A 19,123-nucleotide genomic window follows, 5' to 3' on the forward strand; every position below is an offset into this window, starting at 1 on the left:
TGGTAGCTCAGCTGGTAAAGAATCCGCCTGCAATGCCAGAGACCCTGGTTCGATTCCTGGGTCAGAAAGGTCCGCTGGAGAAGGGAACGGCTACCCACTCCAGTATTCTGGCCTGGAGAATTCCATGGACTGTATAGTCCATGGGGTCGCAAAGAGTCGGACAGACTGAGCGATTTTCACTTTCACTTTTCATTAAAATGAAAGGTACTCCTGTTATAATTTTGTAAAAATAGGTGCTGATGAGGTAGAGAAAGGGAGGAGTTTGAGGGCCGCAGGTTGATCATGTGGAAGAGGGCACTGGGGGTGGGCCTCGTGGACACATCCTTTCAGAAGCCCCACTGGCAGGGAACTGAATAGTCAGATAAAGCACTTAGTCAATTAAAGTAGGGAAACGGTGAACATGGAAAACACTGATTTTATTAAAGTAGGAGTTTTTTTAGAAAAGAAGAAAACATAAAATATAGCTTAATTTAACAATATTTTGAAGGGATGAGCCTTCTTCTTTAAGTACATAACAGCTGATGGGAGTTCTGTGTGGAATTTTTAAAAAGTAGAAGTTGACACAAGGTCACTGGTTTCCAGTCCCAACATCTTTAAAGAAGGGGGAGAACTCAGAAAGAGCTGGGAAGCAACCTGAGTTCAGAATTCTTCTAGATCAAACAAAACTTCCCCAATTTTTTCCATTTGTCTTGCACATGCCAAACTCTCAGATTTTGCTTTTGTTTTGTTTTTTAAGCTACTTTCCTGTTACTGTTTATTAGAAGCATTCAGTTTGGATTTTGCACAATAGCAATTCTTTTCCTCACTCATATTTCCTTGGTTTACGTAGTTATAAACAGAAGCACAACTGGCCAAACTAGTTTGTGGACAAACACATCTACCTCTTGGTGAACCTGAACCGTGGGGGCAGAAAAGGCCTTGAGTCCTGCCTCCTGGACATAAGCATTTGCTCTGCCATCACACAGAATGTTCAACTGGGAGCAAGCAATCAGTTCATCCAGCTTTGAAGGTTTCTAATATAAAGCTGAAACTCCAGTACTTTGGCCACCTCATGCGAAGAGTTGACTCACTGGAAAAGACTCTGATGCTGGGAGGGATTGGGGGCAGGAGGAGAAGGGGACGACACAGGATGAGATGGCTGGATGTCATCACTGACTCGATGGACGTGAGTCTGGGTGAACTCCTGGAGTTGGGATGGACAGGGAGGCCTGGCGTGCTGTGATTCATGGGGTCGCAAAGAGTCGGACACGACTGAGCAACTGAACTGAACTGAATACACTGTAAATACAGAAAAAAAATTGTGTCCAGGAGAATGCTTTTGCTACAAGTAACAGAAATCCAGACTCCAGCTGTTTTTGTTTTTGTTTAATAAGATGGGTTTCAAGGCTGGGGGATTCAGAGATTTCGTGGCGTCAAGGGGGGCCCCACATAATTGCCACTTCCCTGGACTGCTACTCACAGGATGGGCTTCATCTTGCAACTCTGGCCAGGAGCTGGGGCTTCAGGTGCCCTGTCTCTTGCTAAGTGGGAGTGAGGAACAATGGGCATCCATCCTGGAATCAGGTCCTTCCCCTCCATCTTATTGGCCCAACTTGGGCCCCATGCCCACCCTGGGACTTCTTAATAACACCATCAGAGGACTGGCCTGTGCTGCTTGGTCTGAACGTCAGCATCCGCTGCTGGAGCAGTGGCTGTGTTCAGCTTCCCATTCCCATGAATCACAGCAGCTGAGTAAGCACCCGAACAAAACTGGATTCTAGGAAGGAAGAGAAAAGCGAAATAGATGTTGGGAGAGGTGTAGCCGCTCCTACAGGAGGCTTCCCTACTTCACAGTGTGGCCTCGGGCTGGCTCTGTTTCCTGAGGCGCCACAAACGTACCTCCCTGAGGCATCTTTGCCCCTGGTCAGAAGTCCTCCCATGGCATCGTCCACAGTTAGCGATTCTGAGCAGCTAAAAGTGACAAGATGAAAGCACAGAAACTGGCCTCACTGGAACTCATGTCCGAACACCTGGATGGCTCTCCCAGTGCCCGCCACCTGCCCACGCGCCCCTTGGTGGTTCACCGTCCCCTCAACAGGAAGCTGTTCGAGGCTTCTCACCCCTTGAACGCCAACACCTGCTTCCTCCTCTCCTCATATCCTGCTGACACCATTTTCTCAGACTGTGCAAACAGCAGCTGCCAGACTGCTCCTTGCTCAACTGTACCCTCTGCCTCTGGCCAGGGTGCTGCCTGGCTTGTGGTCACAGTAGGTGACCCAGCCCCTCTGCCTCGACCTTTGCCCCAGTTCCCTTCCCACCAGCGTCCTGCCCTTTGCAGGCCACCAGCCCCTCTCTCCAGCTCTAGGGGCCCACAAATGTGCCACAAGCTCATATGTTAAAAATAAAGCAGAAAACCTCTTCCTCGACCTTCTTCCTGCTCATGCCTAGCTCTTTTTTTCCCCACAAAGAAAACTCTTTTAAAGTGTGGTCTAGAGTCCCTGTCTGGGCCCATTCAGTCCTCATCCCCTCAGCTCACCAAACTTGAACTTTTCACCCCATTATCAGGCCCCAGAAGCAGCTCTAATCCAAGTAATCAAAGGCCTTGCCTTTTGCCAGATCCAGGCACCTGCTGCTTTTGTCTGACTTGACCCCTCAGCACTTTCTTCATCCTGCCACATTCCTCTCTCGGCTTCTAGAGCATGCTCTCTCAGGGTGGGTTTTCTGGGTGGATTTCCATGGGCTTCCCTGCTGGCTCAGCCAGTAAAGAATCTACCTGACTCCTGGGTGGGGAAGATCCCCTGGAGAAAGGAATGGCTACCCACTCCAATATTCTTGCCTGGAGAATCCCATGGACAGAAGAGCCTGTCCATGGGAGACACGACTGAGCCAGTTCTCTCCTCCCTTCCTCCCTCTACCTCTTCCCTGCCTTCCCCTCTGTCCTCCTTCCACACTCTTGGCCCCCAAGTATCTGTTCACCCTCTGTTTAAACAGTGATTGGCAGGCCTGGATCTCCCTCTGGCCCTGTGGTGCCCACTGGCTGCTTGCCCGCTTCTACTGGGATGTCTCATAGCATCTTCAACCCAATATGCCCCAATCAGAACGCTTGATTGCTCCCCACCCTCTGTCCCTCAAACCTGTTTCTCCTCGGATCTTCAACCCCTAGGTTGACCATCTACACAGCTGCTTCAGACTCAACTTGGATGTCATTCTTGGTTCCTCTTGCCCCATGCCGCTCCTCTCACAAACTCCATCCGAAAGTCCTGTCATCTCTTCCCCAGGACAACGTCAGTCCATCTGCTTTTCTCCATCTCTAGCGGCAGTCATCTCGCAGAACCACAGTGATCATTGGACCTTGATTCTCTTCTTGCCTACTGTACAGGGGCCAGAGTAAGCTTCTAAAAATGTTAAATCAGGTCATCTTGCTCCCCTGTGTAAAACCCTGTAGTGGCTTCCTATTGTGGGCAGAACAAAGTCTAGAAACCTTATCATGGCCTAAGTGGCCTTAACCGATCTCATCCTGACCTCTCTCTGCCTTATCTCTTCTGGTGAAACTCGACTTTAAGCACCCAGGCCTTTTCTTGTGGTGAAAATGCAGACTTGCTCCCACTCAGGCCCCTTCAACTTGCTCTGCTATCTGACTTTTGCAAGCTTGGTGTCACTCAAGTCTCTGCTTAAAGGTCAGCTTCACAGAGGCCTTCCCTGGCCAGACAGAAGTTAGCCCCTGTCCCCCATCACTCTCTATGCTTAACTCATTCTATTTTTGTTCTAGAATGTATCACTACTGAACTTATCTTTTCACTTGTTTGTTTTCTCTTTCTCATTCATACTAGACTGTCGCCATCAGGAAGCAGAACATTATATCTTATTGACTGTGGTGGCTGTTGCACCTAAAACAATAGTAGGAGCAAAAATGAAGTCGTGTCAGACTCTTTGCAACCCCATGGACTGTAGCCTACCAGCCTCCTCTGTCCATGGGATTTTCCAGGTGAGAGTACTGCAGTAGGTTGCCATTTCCTTCTCCAGGGGATCTTCCGAACCCAGGGATTGAACCCAGGTCTCCCGCATTGTAGGCAGATACTTTACCGTCTGATCCACCAGGGAAGCCCAGGAAAGTAGGAGCAAATAGTAATAATAATTTAATGAATGAATAACTCTGCTTGTCTGACTTAAAACTTACTTTACAAAAGGAATAACCACCTTGGAATGGTCAATAGAAGTCATGGGACAAATAACCCATTCTTTTTTCAGCTACAACTTAATTTATTTAGCAAATATTTATTGCCAGGTTGTGTGCTAAGCACTGGAGGAAACCAGATGAAGAAAAACTAAAAGCTGATTTCAAGAGTTCAGAGGTTAGGGAGTAGTGACAGATTAAATTTAGAAAGTTGCAGTTTGACAAATACATCGAGAGAGGGAAGCAAAGGATGGTATTGGAACTCGATGGGGAGCATCTAACCCAGAAAGCTGAGGTCAAGGAAAGCTTCCTGGAAGAAGTGATTCCTCAGGTGAGTCTTAAGGATAAGAGTCAGCCAGGTGAAGAAGTGGTAGAAGGTGGGACTGAACAGTCCAGCAAAGGGGACAGTAGAAGAACAGGAGCCTTGGGAAGGCATGAGGGAAGGGCAACGCGCTTAGAAGAAATGGAGACTGAGCTCAAGGAGGGGAGGAGGAGGGCCTGCAAAGATGCCAGACTGGACAGCTGAGGGTCCCTATCATAAAAGGTCTTGCCACAACAACCACAACACTGGACATTTATGGAGAGCTTGTTCTGGTGCCAGGCACTGAGTGAAGCATATCGCACCGTGTTATTTAATCCCCATGATGACCCCATGAGATAGATGCTGTCACTCTCCTCCTTTAACTGATGGGGAATGATAAGTCACTTTTCTGAGGACACACACAGAGAGAGCAGAGTCCACGTGGAAGCCCATGGACGCATACTACAAACGCTTTCAGACACAAGCCCTGGATCTCTGGTGAAATCTCTTGATTTCTCTCTGGTTCTTAGTTTCCTCATCAGTAGAATGGAGCTGATGGCAGTGTCCCTACCACGTGGAGTCTGAGGATTCAGTGAGATAATTCAGGTACTGAATTGAAACTTACTCACTGATTAATAAATATGAGCTACTACTATTATTTTTTATTTTCTTTTTGGAAAGACTACTATTTAAACCTGGGGATTTTTCCCTGGGAGCAGAAATAGGACTTGACAGTTCCTGAACACTGGGGCTCTCTTCTTTCTTTAGGATTGGTGATTAGTTTACCCTTTTGTAATATACTGTGAATATCTAACTTTGGTCTTTTCTCTTTTTTTCTAATATCTTTTATATCCAGATTGACAGGCAAAAATATAGAATTTATATTTGTAAGAAAGAATTGATGGTTTAATTTTTTTTCTCGTAAAGTAATGCACGCACAAGTTAAAAAAATTTCTAACAATAGGGTAAAACAAAAAATGTAAAATCCTCCCTCTTTACCTACACCCTCATATATAATGTAATTAGAGCTAAACATAATTAGAGCTAAACATAATTATAGCTATTATTTCTTTTTTCCCAGAAATTTGTATGTATATATGTACATGTATGTAAGTATATGTATAAAAATTTAACCCTTGGAATTCTCACTTTTAATAATATTGTATTCTACCTTATTTTTTCACTTAAAATAATTTAGTTTTGAGGTTGTTTATTGTACCAATTCAGATAAATATATTGATCTTTCTTTTAAACAATTTTATTTATTTATTTAGGCTGTGTGGTGTCTTCATTGCTGCAGGGGCTTTTCTCTAGTTGCAGAGAACGGGGGTAGTCTCTAGTTGAGGTATGTGGGCTTCTCATTGCAGTAACTTCTTTTGTCCTGGGCTCTAGGCTGAGTGGGGTCAGTGGTTGCCATTCCCAGGCTCTAGATCACAGGCTCAATAGTTGTGGTGCACAGGCTTAGTTGCTCCGTGGCATGTGGGATCTTGCCAGACCAGGGGTCAAATCTGTGTCTCCTCCGTTGGCAGGAGATTCTTCATCACTGAGCCAACAAGGGAGCCCAGATAATTGTATTGATTCTACTGAACAGCCAGGTAGTGTTCCATTTTATAGGGCCACTGTAGCATATTGAATCTTTTCTTGATGGGCATTTAAATTTCATCTAGCTTTCTTACTATTACAAGCAATATTATTAGGCTGTCTCTGTACTGTATATATTTGCCTCTGTGTACAAGTATTTCTGTGGGAAAAATTTCTAGAAGGGAAACTGCTAAGTTAAAGAAAATGCACTTTTAAAATTTTAATATTTATTGCCAAATTGCTTTCAAAGAATTTATAGCAATTTACATTCCATTAGAAACATGTGAGAGAGTTCATGTTTCCCATACCCTTGAGTATGAGCAAAGTTTTATTTTTGCAAGTAAATAAGTAAAAGTATATCTTGTTTCAACCTACATTTCTTTGTTATTTAAAAAGCTGGAAAAATGTTTTTATATGTTTGTTACCTATTTGCTTTCTTTTGCTGCACACTGTCTGCTTTTTGACTATTTTTCCAGTGAATCGTTCGTTTTTTTCTTGCTAATTCTTAAATCTCTTTGTTACAGTAAAGAAATTAACCCCCTTCCTTAGTTTTAGAAATTGAAAAATTTTTTTCTATCCTGTGGTTTATCACTTGATTTTGTGTATGGTATTCTTTGTCTTGCAAGTTTGTGTAAATTTGTTGATCTTATCTTATATGACTATTGACCTTCCCCAGTTCAAAATTATGAAAAAAGTTTTTGAAAAAAAAATTACCAGTGATTTTTCTAGTATTGTTATTACTTGTTTTACTTGATAATTATTGATCTACAGATATATTATTCGGGTATAAGAAGTGAAGTACTTTAGCACTTTTTTCCTAATGGAAATGTTTTTTGTCACAACATTTCTGAATTATTCATATTCTCCCTTTGACCTAAAATACCAATATATTTATATTCTAAATTCTCAAAAGGATATGGGTCTCTCTGTGGGATCTCTCTTCTCCACTAACACCTTTGTTATTTCCTGTACTTTCTCTGTAATGTCTTTCTGTTTTCCCAAAATTTATCTATGTATAAAATGTCTTAATGTTGGGTAAAATTAGTTCTCTTTCATTTTCTGTTTATGGTTGTACTGGCTATTCTCACTTCTTTATTATTTCACATCAGCTTTGTATCATTTTGTCGGATTCTCCAGAAAATCCTACTAGTAGTTGGATTAGAATTACAGTTGCTTCAGGGAAAGTAAACTATGTTGTTTCATTTACCCCATTTTTTTTTAATGTCCCTGTATTAATCAGGATAAGATGGACCATGCTGCAAGAATAGTTAAATCTCTAAATCTCAGTGGATTAATTCTATAAAATTTTGTTTCTCACTCATACAAATTTCAGTGCAGATCAGGTGCTCTCCAGAATAGGTCCTCCCTGTAGCAGCTCCACTGTCCACGCTATTTTGATCTTACAGCTGTGCTCTCTCAAGAGAGGCCTCCGTGGACTACGGAAGAGACATTTAGTGTCAACAGTAACCCATGTTCTCACTCGAATTTCCAGCCGCCTTGTAGTCAGTGGGCCATATGATTCTGGCCAATGGGAAAAGCTGGATTTTCTCTGTGATCTCTTCCCTTGTTGCCATAGCTGAGGTCATGAACTGAAGTGACAGAGCCCAAATAGACACCTTCTCAATAACAGTCACCTCGTGGGAGGCAGCTGCCCTGGAGACTCATCTGGCTCCCATCAGAGCTGGGGTGCATATGAAATAACTTTTATTGTATTAAGGTCACTGGGACTCTTAGGGTAAATTGCTACTACAATAAAACAGTTAAGATGGCACCAGTAGTAAAGAACCCACCTGCCAATGCAGGAGACAAAAGAGACACTGGTTTGTCCCTGGGTCAGGAAGATCCCCTGGAGGAGAGCATGGCAAGCTACACCAGTATTCTTGTCTGGAAAATCTCATGGACAGAGGAATCTGGTGGGCTACAGTCCATGGGGTCCGAAGAGTAGGACACCACTGAGTGACTGAGCAACACCACCGCCACAATAAAACGAACAACTCTATCCTGACCAATATACAAATTAGTACCAAAAGTGATATGCTGCTGGAAAAAAAAAACACCTTAAAATACCGGTTTAGCAATCTGTAGTAACAGCAAGGAATCTGATATCAGAGGCTGGGAAGAACCAAAACATCTGGTAAAGGTGTTACTTGTGATTACCTTGAAGGCAGGTTGTTTCACTATTGAGCTTGTAGTTCAGGGAGAAGATGATGCAAAACAGAACCTTAGTTCTCTATGAGGTTGCTACTGGTTGTGTTTGGCTAAGTGTTGAGAGAGAGAGAGACAGAAGAGTTGGAGGGGATTGGTGACAAAAAATCAAAGGCATAAAGCTCACATCATAAGTCCCTCAGAGAGAATATTGAATGTTTCCCTGCTCCCGGAAATGTCTGAAAGCAGATGGACCGGACCTACTGTACAAAGAGTTATGAAGTAGTGACAAAGAAGCATGAACCTGGGCTAAAAGGCCGGAGGCACCAACCTCCATCCTGAGCAGGAAGTGGCTATGTACAGCTGTGTGGAGAGCCAACACCCCCAGTACCCATTTCGGGTGTGACCGAGAATGTAATAGAACAGTAAAGACTTCTCAGAGGAAGTCCTGTTGACAAGAAGTTCTGGGACTGCCCCATACCCTGGAAATGAGCTCCTGAAGTCAAGTCTGTACAGACAGCCTTGTCTCCTGTTAGAGATGCTTAAACCAGCATAAGGCAATTGTCTTATATTTCACTAATCAGATTCAGTTGGATGTTTGAGGTGGGGACTGACATGTTGCTGTTAATCTGAGATGTTTTCTTGTTCTGAAGTAGTGAGAACTAAGGGTATTATGGGGAGTGGCCACCTCTCATGCATCAAGTTGCTGAGAATTCTGTAGGGAAGGCTGATTTAAAAAGAAAGAAAGAAAGAAAGAAAGAAAATGCTTCTTGTGCAGTAGTAGAGATAAGAAGCCATACATATAGAGGGAGAACGGAAAGAGAGAGAAATATGCTTCTGCCTGAGCCCCTTGGAGCTTTCTAGTCCTCTTGGCTACCTGTGGTTCACATCCCTTTGAGGACCAACTGCATTCCTGTGAATTCCAGAGGACACTAGTTATCTCTTTTTCTTATCTAAGTTTGATTGAATTGGTTTCTATTTCTTAAAATCAACAGAACCTTGACTGAGGAAGTTCCCATACCTTATCATAGCAAAACATCTTCAGGAAGGGACCTCCCCTTCCTTCCTGCTGTGTAGGTAGGTTATGGTTGTGGTCACAGCCACGGCAATGAGATTTCTCATCATGGTCAGATTTCAAAGTCATGATGAGGGAAGAAGAGTAGCTGGAAAATTGGCTCATGCTTCCGCCCAACTACACTGGCCAATTTTAGAATCACTTTTCAGTAGCAACACTGAAGAACAGTAATATTAAAATGAAATAGAATGATTCCAATTTTTCTTGGAAGAAGCTACTCTTTATTTCTGTTGTCCATGTATTCTCCTGCTCTCTGGAAAGTTTCTTCGCTTTCTTGGTTCCATCTGCTTTCTTCTCACACCTGCAACATCCCCTCTCCTTTCACACTCTCAGTTGATGACCTCACTTCCTTTTCCACCGAGAAAAAAGAAATAACCAGAAGACAACTGTCTTATCTGTCCAACACCAAATCTACCAAATAACCAACAACTATACCCTTTCTCTCTGCACTCCCCGCTTCCCTCCAGTGCTATCCTACAGAGATTTCTGCAATGACAGAGATATCCTGACTCTTTGTTCAATGCAGTAGCCACAACCCACATGTGGTTATTAAGCACTTGAAATGCAGCAAGAGCAACCAGGAACTGAATTGTACATTTTACTGAATTTTAATTAATTGAAGTTTAGTCACATGTGGCCAGTGGCTGCTGAATAGGACAGTGCAGGTATGGAGAAATCTTTTGAAGGGTTTTTCTATGAAAGGAACAAAGAAATGGGGTGGACAGTCCCAGAGGGATGGAAGTGAAACAGCACTTCTTAAAAAGGTGGATAAGTGACATTTCGGCATGGCTGGTGGAAATGGTCCGCTCTTTGTTGTCGTTCAGTTACTCTGTCATGTTCCACTCTTTGCAACCCCGTGGACTGCAGCACATCAGGCTTTCCTGTCCTTCACCATCTCCCAGAGTTTGCTCAAACTCATGTCCATCGAGTCAATGATGCCATCCAACCATATCATCCTCTGTCACTCCCTTCTCCTCCTGCCCTCAGTCTTTCTCAGCATCTCAGCATCAGGATCTTTTCCAATGGGTTGGCTCTTCACATCAAGTGGCCAAAGTATTGTAGCTTCAACTTCAACATCAGTCCTTCCAATGAATATTCAGGGTTGATTTCCTTTAGGATTGACTGGTTGGATCTCCTTGAAGTCCAAGGGACTCTCAAAAAATGATGAAGCAGAAGAAAGAAGGGTCAATGAAAAAAGTTGGTCTTAGAAACAGGCCATTGTGTACAGCTGCAGTGTCTCATGTGGCAGCCACCAGCCACGCATGGATATTTAAATGCACATTAATTAGAACTTAATAAAATGGTAAAATTTGTTCTTAGTCACACTAGTCACATTTCAAGTAGCTTCCCTATTGGATGTACTTTCCATCATTGAAGAAAACTCTATCAGACAGTGCTACTCTATACTTTGTCTTCATTTCATGCTATCATTCTCTTTTTCTAATTAAAGATTATTAAAATCAAATATGACCTTCCCTCATAGCTCAGTCGGTAAAGAATCTGCCTGCAATGCAGGAGACCCAGGTTTGATTCCTGGGTCAAGAAGATCCCCTGGAGAAGGAAATGACAACCCAGGACAGAGGAGCCTGGCAGTCTAGAGTCCATGGGATCACAAGAGTTGGACAACTTAGTGACTAAACCACCACCACCAAAACCAAATATATATATATGTGCATAGTTTTAGACAGCCCAAAAGCTCTGAAACCAACTTCTCGTTCTTTTCCACATTTTCTACTCTCCAAGCAATCATGTTCAGTTCTTTCCATGTTTTAAGGAATATTTGTATCTCCGATTCTAAATTTTATAATATGATTTCTTTCTTTCCAAGTTTTGGGCACGATCATGATTTGTTTATGGAATATGTGGATTTAGTGTTTCTCAATACTACTGGGTGGGCTTCCCTGATAGCTCAGTTGGTAAAGAATCCCAGGAGTCCCTGGTCTGATTCCTGAGTTGGGAAGATCTGCTGGGGAAGGGATAGGCTACCCACTCCAGTGTTCTTGGGCTTCCCTTATGGCTCAGCTGGTAAAGAATCCGCCGGCAATGTGGGAGTCCTGGGTTCGATCCCTGGGTTGGGAAGATCCCCTGGAGAAGGGAAAGGCTACCCACTCCAGTATTCTGGCGTGGAGAATTCCAAGGTCTGTATCGTCCATGGGGTCCCAAAGAGTCGGACACAACTGAGCGACTTTCACTTTCGCTTTCACTTCAATACTACTAGGTCTCGCTGGTGGTAAAGAATCTGCCTGCCAATGCAGGAGATGCAGACGTGGGTTTGATTCCTGGGTTGGGAAGATCCCTTGAAGGAGGAAATGGCACCCCACTCTAGTGTTCTTGCTTGGAAAATTCCATGGGCAGAGGAGCCTGGTGAGCTACAGTCCACAGGGTCACAAAGAGTCAGACGCGACTGAGCGACTGAGCACAGTACTCCTCCACCATCACACTGTACACATGTGTACACTTCTTGTTTCCCTATCTCCTAACAGAGTCAAATAATTTTATGGTGCGATCAATATTCAGCATTTTCGTTATTAAGAAATATCACTGCTCACCAGTGGTCCATATGATATGTCACGATCATTTTTTCTTTCAGATCTTTTTGCTTTCCCTAGAGTTAATACACTTAAAAATTGGCTTAGTTGTATCAGAATTTATCATCAGTTTGATGCCAGTCTCTTCCCTAGAAGTGTATGTGTTCTTTCCATATGGTCAGATACATCAATTTCCTCTTCTTGGAGTCCTTTCTCCCCGCGTCTTCTGACCTGCTCCATCTGTTCAGGTCACTCTCGGAGGCTGCTGCTCAGTTTGCATCCTGGGATCTCCCATTACCATCCTGGAGGTTCCCTTCTCCTCTTTCTGCACTTGGCTCCCCTGTTTCCCTATCTTCCCATGCTCCTTTCTCTTGCTATCGCTGTAACAGTAACCACGAAAAGGAAATGTTTGAGGATTTGTGTGTCTGAAAATGTCCTTAGCTCATCTTCCCACTTAAAGGCTTTACTGTATATGGAACTCTGAGTCAGAAATAATTTTCTCTCAAATTATGAAAATGTTTCATTAACTTCCAGTTTCCACTGTTGTTGAAAAGTCCAAAGTTATTCTTACTCTTGTTCCTTGTATATAACCTGTTTATCTATCTCTTTGTAACTGACATGCAATTTCTTCATGAGATTCCTTATTATGGGTCTATTTTTCATCCATTATGCTTGCCCTTTAGTGGGCCTTTTTAAAGTAGAAATTCGTGTGGCTCAGCTTTGGGAAGTCTTCTTGAATTGTTTGATTTCTTCACTTCTGTTAGTTCTGTTCCATCTTTCTGGAGCTCCTGTAAATCAGATATTAGACCTCTTGGACTGATCCTCTGATTTTTCTTTCTTTTTTTCCTTCTCTTAGTTTTTTGCTCTGCTTTTCTTAATTTATCTTCCAATCCTTGTATAGAGCTTTCATATTTTTAATTTCCAAGAACTCCTTTGTTTTTATTTTTTTGCAGCAACCTGTTTTTGTCTTGTAGATCCAATATCACCTCTTATCTGTGATAGTTTGTTTTCACGATTTTTGCTGTTGCTGCTGTAGAATCTGAACCTCCAAGTAACTTCTGTTTGATGATTTTATTTCTATCTTTCATGTTAATAGTTTTCTAAAGGGATGGCTGGAATCTTGGTGTGTGTACAGGACTGGGTAATGGGAGGGACTTACTTACTGAGGTCATTAAGGTACGTTTAGATCTTATCTCTTGGCCTAATTGGAGTCCCCTGAAAACATCATCCTGTCTCAAGTCTGGCTTTCAGCATTTGTGAGAGAAAGGTTGGTGATAGAGGAAGGAGCAGTAGGCATCTTACCATTCACTATGTTGATGTTCGTGTAATCCCAGTATCTCTCTCCAGGATCTCTCCTCCCACTATAAATCCAGTATATATCTAGTTTATCCTCCTACAGTGGTTGGGAAGGTCTGTTTCCCAGCTGTGGGAGATGGCGGGGGAATTAGGTGTGGAAATCCTTTTCAAACAGCTCTCAGACCCACATTTAGCCTTCACACCCAGTTGAACCTCTAAGAGAAATTCCTGAGCCTTTTAGGTGTTCTATCATGGCTTTCAAAGTTAGCTAGGCATTCCGTTTTTCACAGATCTGAGTCACCCTATTTACATTTATATCCATATTTTCCAGCTTCTAAATTGTATTTGAGGAGAGTATGTGATTTAAAATTTCCCTTATTGTCATTTAGTGAGACTTTTGAAGGTAAATGCACACATTAAGTCAGCTATCTGTAACCAGAAGGTTACTTGTTCCATGCCCTAAAGAGAATTCATCAACCCCCGTAACCTAAACTTGCCATTTCTCTTACCTTCCTTTCGTCAATGGCTCCAGCATCTACAGTGTTGTCCAAACCAGAAAACTGAGAGTCATAATCTGTTTGTTCTTCTCTCTTACTCTCCACATCCCATCAGTCATAAAATCGTTTTCCTTTGACTGACACCATATCATCCACAGATTTATCCTTTCTTTCCTGAATTATTGCCTGACTACTTGCCCCTCCACCAGTCTTTTCTCCCACCAATTCATGCTCCACCCACCACCAGTGAGATCTTCCCGCAATCATATTTAATATTCGTCAGTGGCTCCTCTTTACTGTAGGATAACACTCAAACTTTTAGGCATGGCATACAAAGCCATTTAAAATGAAATTCCTATCAAATTCCTAGAATTTACATCTTGCCATTTCTCTTTCTTTCATCTTCACCTTGCTCCGATGCCACCACTCACACTAGCAACATCACACTTGCACAATGATACGCAAGACATAAGTTGAATAAATATTTCTGAGTTACATTCTCAAAGAAGTATGTTTTTCATGGTTATGTAGGGTCCTCATGTTTCTAGATAAAGGGAGGGTCCTTAGAGTCAGCATGTCTGACGACAACCTCACTTTGGTTAAGACCTCGTCTGAAAGGGGTAGAACTGTGCTTCTGAAGGAACCTGTACAGACATGGAGAGGAAAACCTGTTTGTTTTCAGGTTCATTGTTTCCAGAGAAGAGCTAAACCTTCCTGTTTTAGTCATAGGATCCTCCTGGCACTGCGAACTTCCTCAGGTCACTGGACCTGCCACTGCGAAGCTGGCAGTGTTTCCATAAAGAGATGACAAAACTATTTTTTACATTGATGTAAAGAGCTTTTCAAACAGAACAGGGAATGTAGTTATTCTTTATAAACCTCAATGGAATAATAGGCACCTATGAGTAGAAGCTACCTTCATGCCTGCTAATTCCTTGGGCTCAATGAAAGGGACATATTTCTGGAACTCCAGGCTCTCCAACAAATGAATGGATTGACTGGAAAAGTAATGACTTACCCATCACTGAGAGTATTCAAATATAGCATAAATATCCACTCTATGGTTATTAGACATTTTAAAGGAATCATATATTGGACTAGGTATTAAATCAAAGGAGCACAGATGTCCCTTCCCCACTTTGATATTCTTATTTGTCTCTGAGTCAAAGGATAATTACACAATCTTCCATTTTGCTTTGGCTGTGTAGACCTAGACTTTGGATAACAGATGGGAAAACAGACTTTGAAACTAAAAGCCCAGGAATTATAGTGCCTATTTTTATCAGGTGCTTTTGTATAATCCAAAGATTAAGAAAAAAAATGCTCTGAAGAAAGTTGTTTGTAGAATAAATTTCATCACAGTCAGTATTGTCATGATAAAATATTTTCATAACCAGTACATTGTCAAACAACAGATGATGAGCAGCTATTATGAGCACTTTTCAATACATTAACTAATTTAGATTCTTTCTTGAAGTTTATTGGAGTTTGAGAAGAACAATTTTTCTCCCCCTTACATTCTGTTGGTTTGAGTCTATGAAATGAGCAGCTGGGTGTATCCAGATTTTTAAAGCTCTGGGTTTCAAAATAAAGATCATAGAGTAGCTTTAAATTAGCTTAAGGATTCAAGCTCTGAAAAAGTGTATATAGTATTGGTCAAGGTCCATTTAGGAAAAGAGAAATCATTTAGGTATTTCAAAAGGAGGGAACTTAACACAAAAATTGGTTATGAGGATATTGGAAAGGCTGAAGGAGCAAGAAAAAAGAATTAGGTTACTGAAAGATTAGAAACTGCAGGAAATTAATTTCTCTCTGAAATAGTGCCACTGTGACTTGGAAGTCAGGAGCAGAAACTCCAGGGCGGGCCTGCTGGGCCCTGAGACACTGCTGCCAGCTGGGGTCACCACCCCATCACCGAGCTGGTGACACGGCTGCTGTATCTGCTGCCACTTATATCCCAAACTGACACCCAACAAGGGGAAAGTCACTTCTCCTTTCTTACCTGCCAGTTCTCCCCAGTAGCCCTCATTGCTTGAATCCAATGGGAAGACAGGAAACTAGAAGGCCCGGAAAGCATGGTTGGCAGAAACAAAATCTTTATAATCCAGAGCAGTTCTCAGTGGAGAGCACATAAGCAAATGACCAGACATTGGCCAACATGGTCCTAGTTTTCAAAGAGGAGAGAAAAGTCATTTCTGTAAAGAGCAAACCAGTCAGACTGACACCAACCTCTAGCAAGATTCTTCAACGGGTGACTGAGTGGTTGTTTATGAGTCCTTACATAGGGAGGAGATAACCAGTACAAGCCAGCAGGGGACTACCAATGTACTGTGTTCAGTAAGTACCTCTGAAAACCACATAATTGCAGGGGCCCAATTTTAGCTATTCAGAAAATAGCAAATGTGGAATTCCTTAGGAATAAATGTCTGAGAAACTTGTCTGAAATCAGAGAGAGCAAATATTTTAGGTTTGCATAGAGCCAGTCACCTGTTCCATCAAAGTCCTTGTATACACTGCATTGCACAGATGGAGAAGACTTTATTGACCTGAGAGGACCACAGAGATCTCCTTTATCTCTGTAAAGGCCATTGGGATTCAGAATCACTGAGTGCCCTGGCTGAAGTCACACAGCTGGTTAATTGCAGAAGTGGATCTGCAGTTCAGATTTCTGAACTTGCGGTTCATGCTTTACTAGCACCACACCCTACAAAGGACTGACTGTATTACACAGCCTTGTATCATCTTCACAAGGATGGCTATTGTCTTTCCTATCTGGATGGACGATTTGCAAGGAATCACCCAAACGCTCATTCTCTGGATGCTATGCTTCCAATGGCAAGCATCTGTGAGCACTGCAGGAGACAGGCAAGGGTCTGAGGAATGTCTTGACACCAGGCTTATGCCTGGGCACCCTTGAAACTGCTGGTTTCCCTTGTCTCCATATCCTCTTTGTAGTTACAATTAGAAACTTTTTTTCAAACTACTGTTTACAGGAAAGGTATAGCTTCCTAAATTTATTGAAGTTTATCTGAATCACTGCTTTTAAGAATCTTGTTTACCTCTAGGAAAATCTGATTAAATCACAAATAAATTTGAAAAGGAAAATGCTTATGTCCACTGTCTTAGTTCATTTGAGAGGCTAAATCAAAATACCACCGACTGGGAGGCTTATAAACCATAGCAATTTATTTCTCACAGTTCTGGAGGCTGGAAGTCTGAGATCAGGTACAAGCACAGCCTCTTCTGGGTAGCTGACATCTTCCTGACGTGGGGAAAGGGGCCACAGAGACCCGTGGGGTCTCTTATAAGTACATTAACTCCATTCAAGAGAGGTCAGCCTTCATCACCTAAGCACCTTCCAAAGGTCCCACCTCCCAAATACCAACACATAGGACATTAGGATTTCAACATATGAATCTGGGGAGTGAGGGGAGCAAACATCCAAACTATAGTATCCATGTAACTCCCAGGTAAAGAATCTGCCTGCAATGCAGGAAACCCAGGTTCACATCCTGGAGAAGGGGATGGCCACCCACTCCAGTATTCTTGCCCCAAGAATTCCATGGACAGAGGAACCTGGTGGGCTACAGTCCATGGGGTCTCAGAGTCAGACAAGACTCAGTGACTAACGCTTTCACTTTCAACTCCCATTCACTAAATTACCACTTGGAAATCTGCTGTGTGTTGGGCTCTGATTGTGCATTTTAAATGCATTATATAAAATCCTTACTACTATCCTATGTATGTATGATGTAGGAATTATTTCAATATTAAGGACAGGAAACTGAGGTTCAGAGGGTCATCACACACTAGTTCAGTTCAGTTCAGTTCACTTGCTCAGTCATGTCTGACTCTTTGCGACCCCGTGAATCACAGCACGCCAGGCCTCCCTGTCCATCAACAACTCCCGGAGTGGCAAACTCATGTGCATCGAGTCAGTGATGCCATCCAGCCATCTCATCCTCTGTCATCCCCATTTCCTCCTGCCCCCAATCCCTCCCAGCATTGGAGTCTTCTCCAATGAGTCAACTCTTCGCATGAGGTGGCCAAAGTATTGGAGTTACAGCTTCAGCATCAGTCCTTCCAATGAACACCCAGGACTGATCTCCTTTAGAACGGACTGGTTGGATCTCCTTGCAGTCCAAGGGACTCTCAAGAGTTTTCTCCAACACCATAGTTCAAAAGCATCAATTCTTTGGCGCTCAGCTTTCTTCACAGTCCAACTCTCACATCCATACATGACCACTGGAAAAACCATAGCCTTGACTAGATGGACATTTGTTGGCAAAGTAATGTCTCTGCTTTTTAATATGCTATCTAAGAATGATGCTAGGTGGCCAGTACTTTGGCCACCTCATGCGAAGAGTTGACTCATTGGAAAAGACTCTGATGCTGGGAGGGATTGGGGGCAGGAGGAAAAGGGGATGACAGAGGATGAGATGGCTGGATGGCATCACCGACTCAAGGGACATGAATTTGAGTGAACTCCAGGAGTTGGTGATGGACAGGGAGGCCTGGCGTGTTGCGATTCATGGGGTCGCAAAGAATCGGACACGACTGAGCAACTGAACTGAACTGAACTGAAGTTGGTCATAACTTTTCTTCCAAGGAGTAAGCGTCTTTTAATTTCATGGCTGCAATCACCATCTGCAGTGATTTTGGAGCCCAGAAAAATAAAGTCTGACACTGTTTCCACTGTTTCCCCATCTATTTCCCATGAAGTGATGGGACCAGATGCCATGATCTTCGTTTTCTGAATGCTGAGCATTAAGCCAACTTTTTCACTCTCCTCTTTCACTTTCATCAAGAGGCTTTTTATTCTTCTTCGCTTTCTGCCATAAGGGTGGTATCATCTGTATATCTGAGGTTATTGATATTTCTCCCAGCAATCTTGATTCCAGCTTGTGTTTCTTCCAGCCCAGTGTTTCTCATGATGTACTCTGCATATAAGTTAAATAAGCAGGGTGACAATATACAGCCTTGATGTACTCCTTTTCCTATTTGGAACCAGTCTGTTGTGCCATGTCCAGTTCTAACTGTTGCTTCCTGACCTGCATACAGGTTTCTCAAGAGTCAGGTCAGGTGGTCTGGTATTCCCATCTCTTTCAGAATTTTCCAGAGTTTATTGTGATCCACACAGTCAAAGGCATTGGCATAGTCAATAAAGCAGAAATAGATGTTTTTCTGGAACTCTCTTGGTTTTTCGATGATCCGGCAGATGTTGGCAATTTGATCTCTGGTTTCTCTGCCTTTTCTAAAACCAGCTTGAACATCTGGAAGTTCATGGTTCACGTATTGCTGAAGCCTGGCTTGGAGAATTTTGAGCATTACTTTACTAGTGTGTGAGATGAGTGCAATTGTGCGGTAGTTTGAGGAATCTCAAAGAAAGGCATTGCCTTTCTTTGGGATTGGAATGAAAACTGACCTTTTCCAGTCCTGTGGCCACTGCTGAGTTTTCCAAATTTGCTGGCATATTGAGTGCAGCACTTTCACAGCATCATCTTTCAGGATTTGAAATAACTCAACTGGAATTCCATCACCTCCACT

General features: G+C 42.7%; 1 long non-coding RNA gene across 2 annotated transcripts; it reads right to left on the bottom strand.

Annotated features, from left to right (window-relative positions):
- Positions 1–395: 395 nt before the first annotated feature.
- Positions 396–17,145, bottom strand: LOC109559180 (uncharacterized). Of its 2 annotated transcripts, XR_011566581.1 has the most exons (5): positions 15,579–17,145; positions 3,114–3,350; positions 1,879–1,950; positions 1,646–1,756; positions 396–1,278 (listed from the first exon to the last, which is right to left on the bottom strand). It is a non-coding gene; the product is annotated as an uncharacterized lncRNA (long non-coding RNA). The 2 variants fall into 2 exon arrangements; XR_002180725.2 differs by having other exon boundaries at positions 396–1,756; positions 15,579–17,140.
- Between the last annotated feature and the right edge of the window lie 1,978 nt (positions 17,146–19,123).

Source organism: Bos indicus, chromosome 5, assembly GCF_029378745.1.
Source record: "Bos indicus isolate NIAB-ARS_2022 breed Sahiwal x Tharparkar chromosome 5, NIAB-ARS_B.indTharparkar_mat_pri_1.0, whole genome shotgun sequence".
In the NCBI taxonomy this organism is placed as follows: Eukaryota; Metazoa; Chordata; class Mammalia; order Artiodactyla; family Bovidae; genus Bos; species Bos indicus.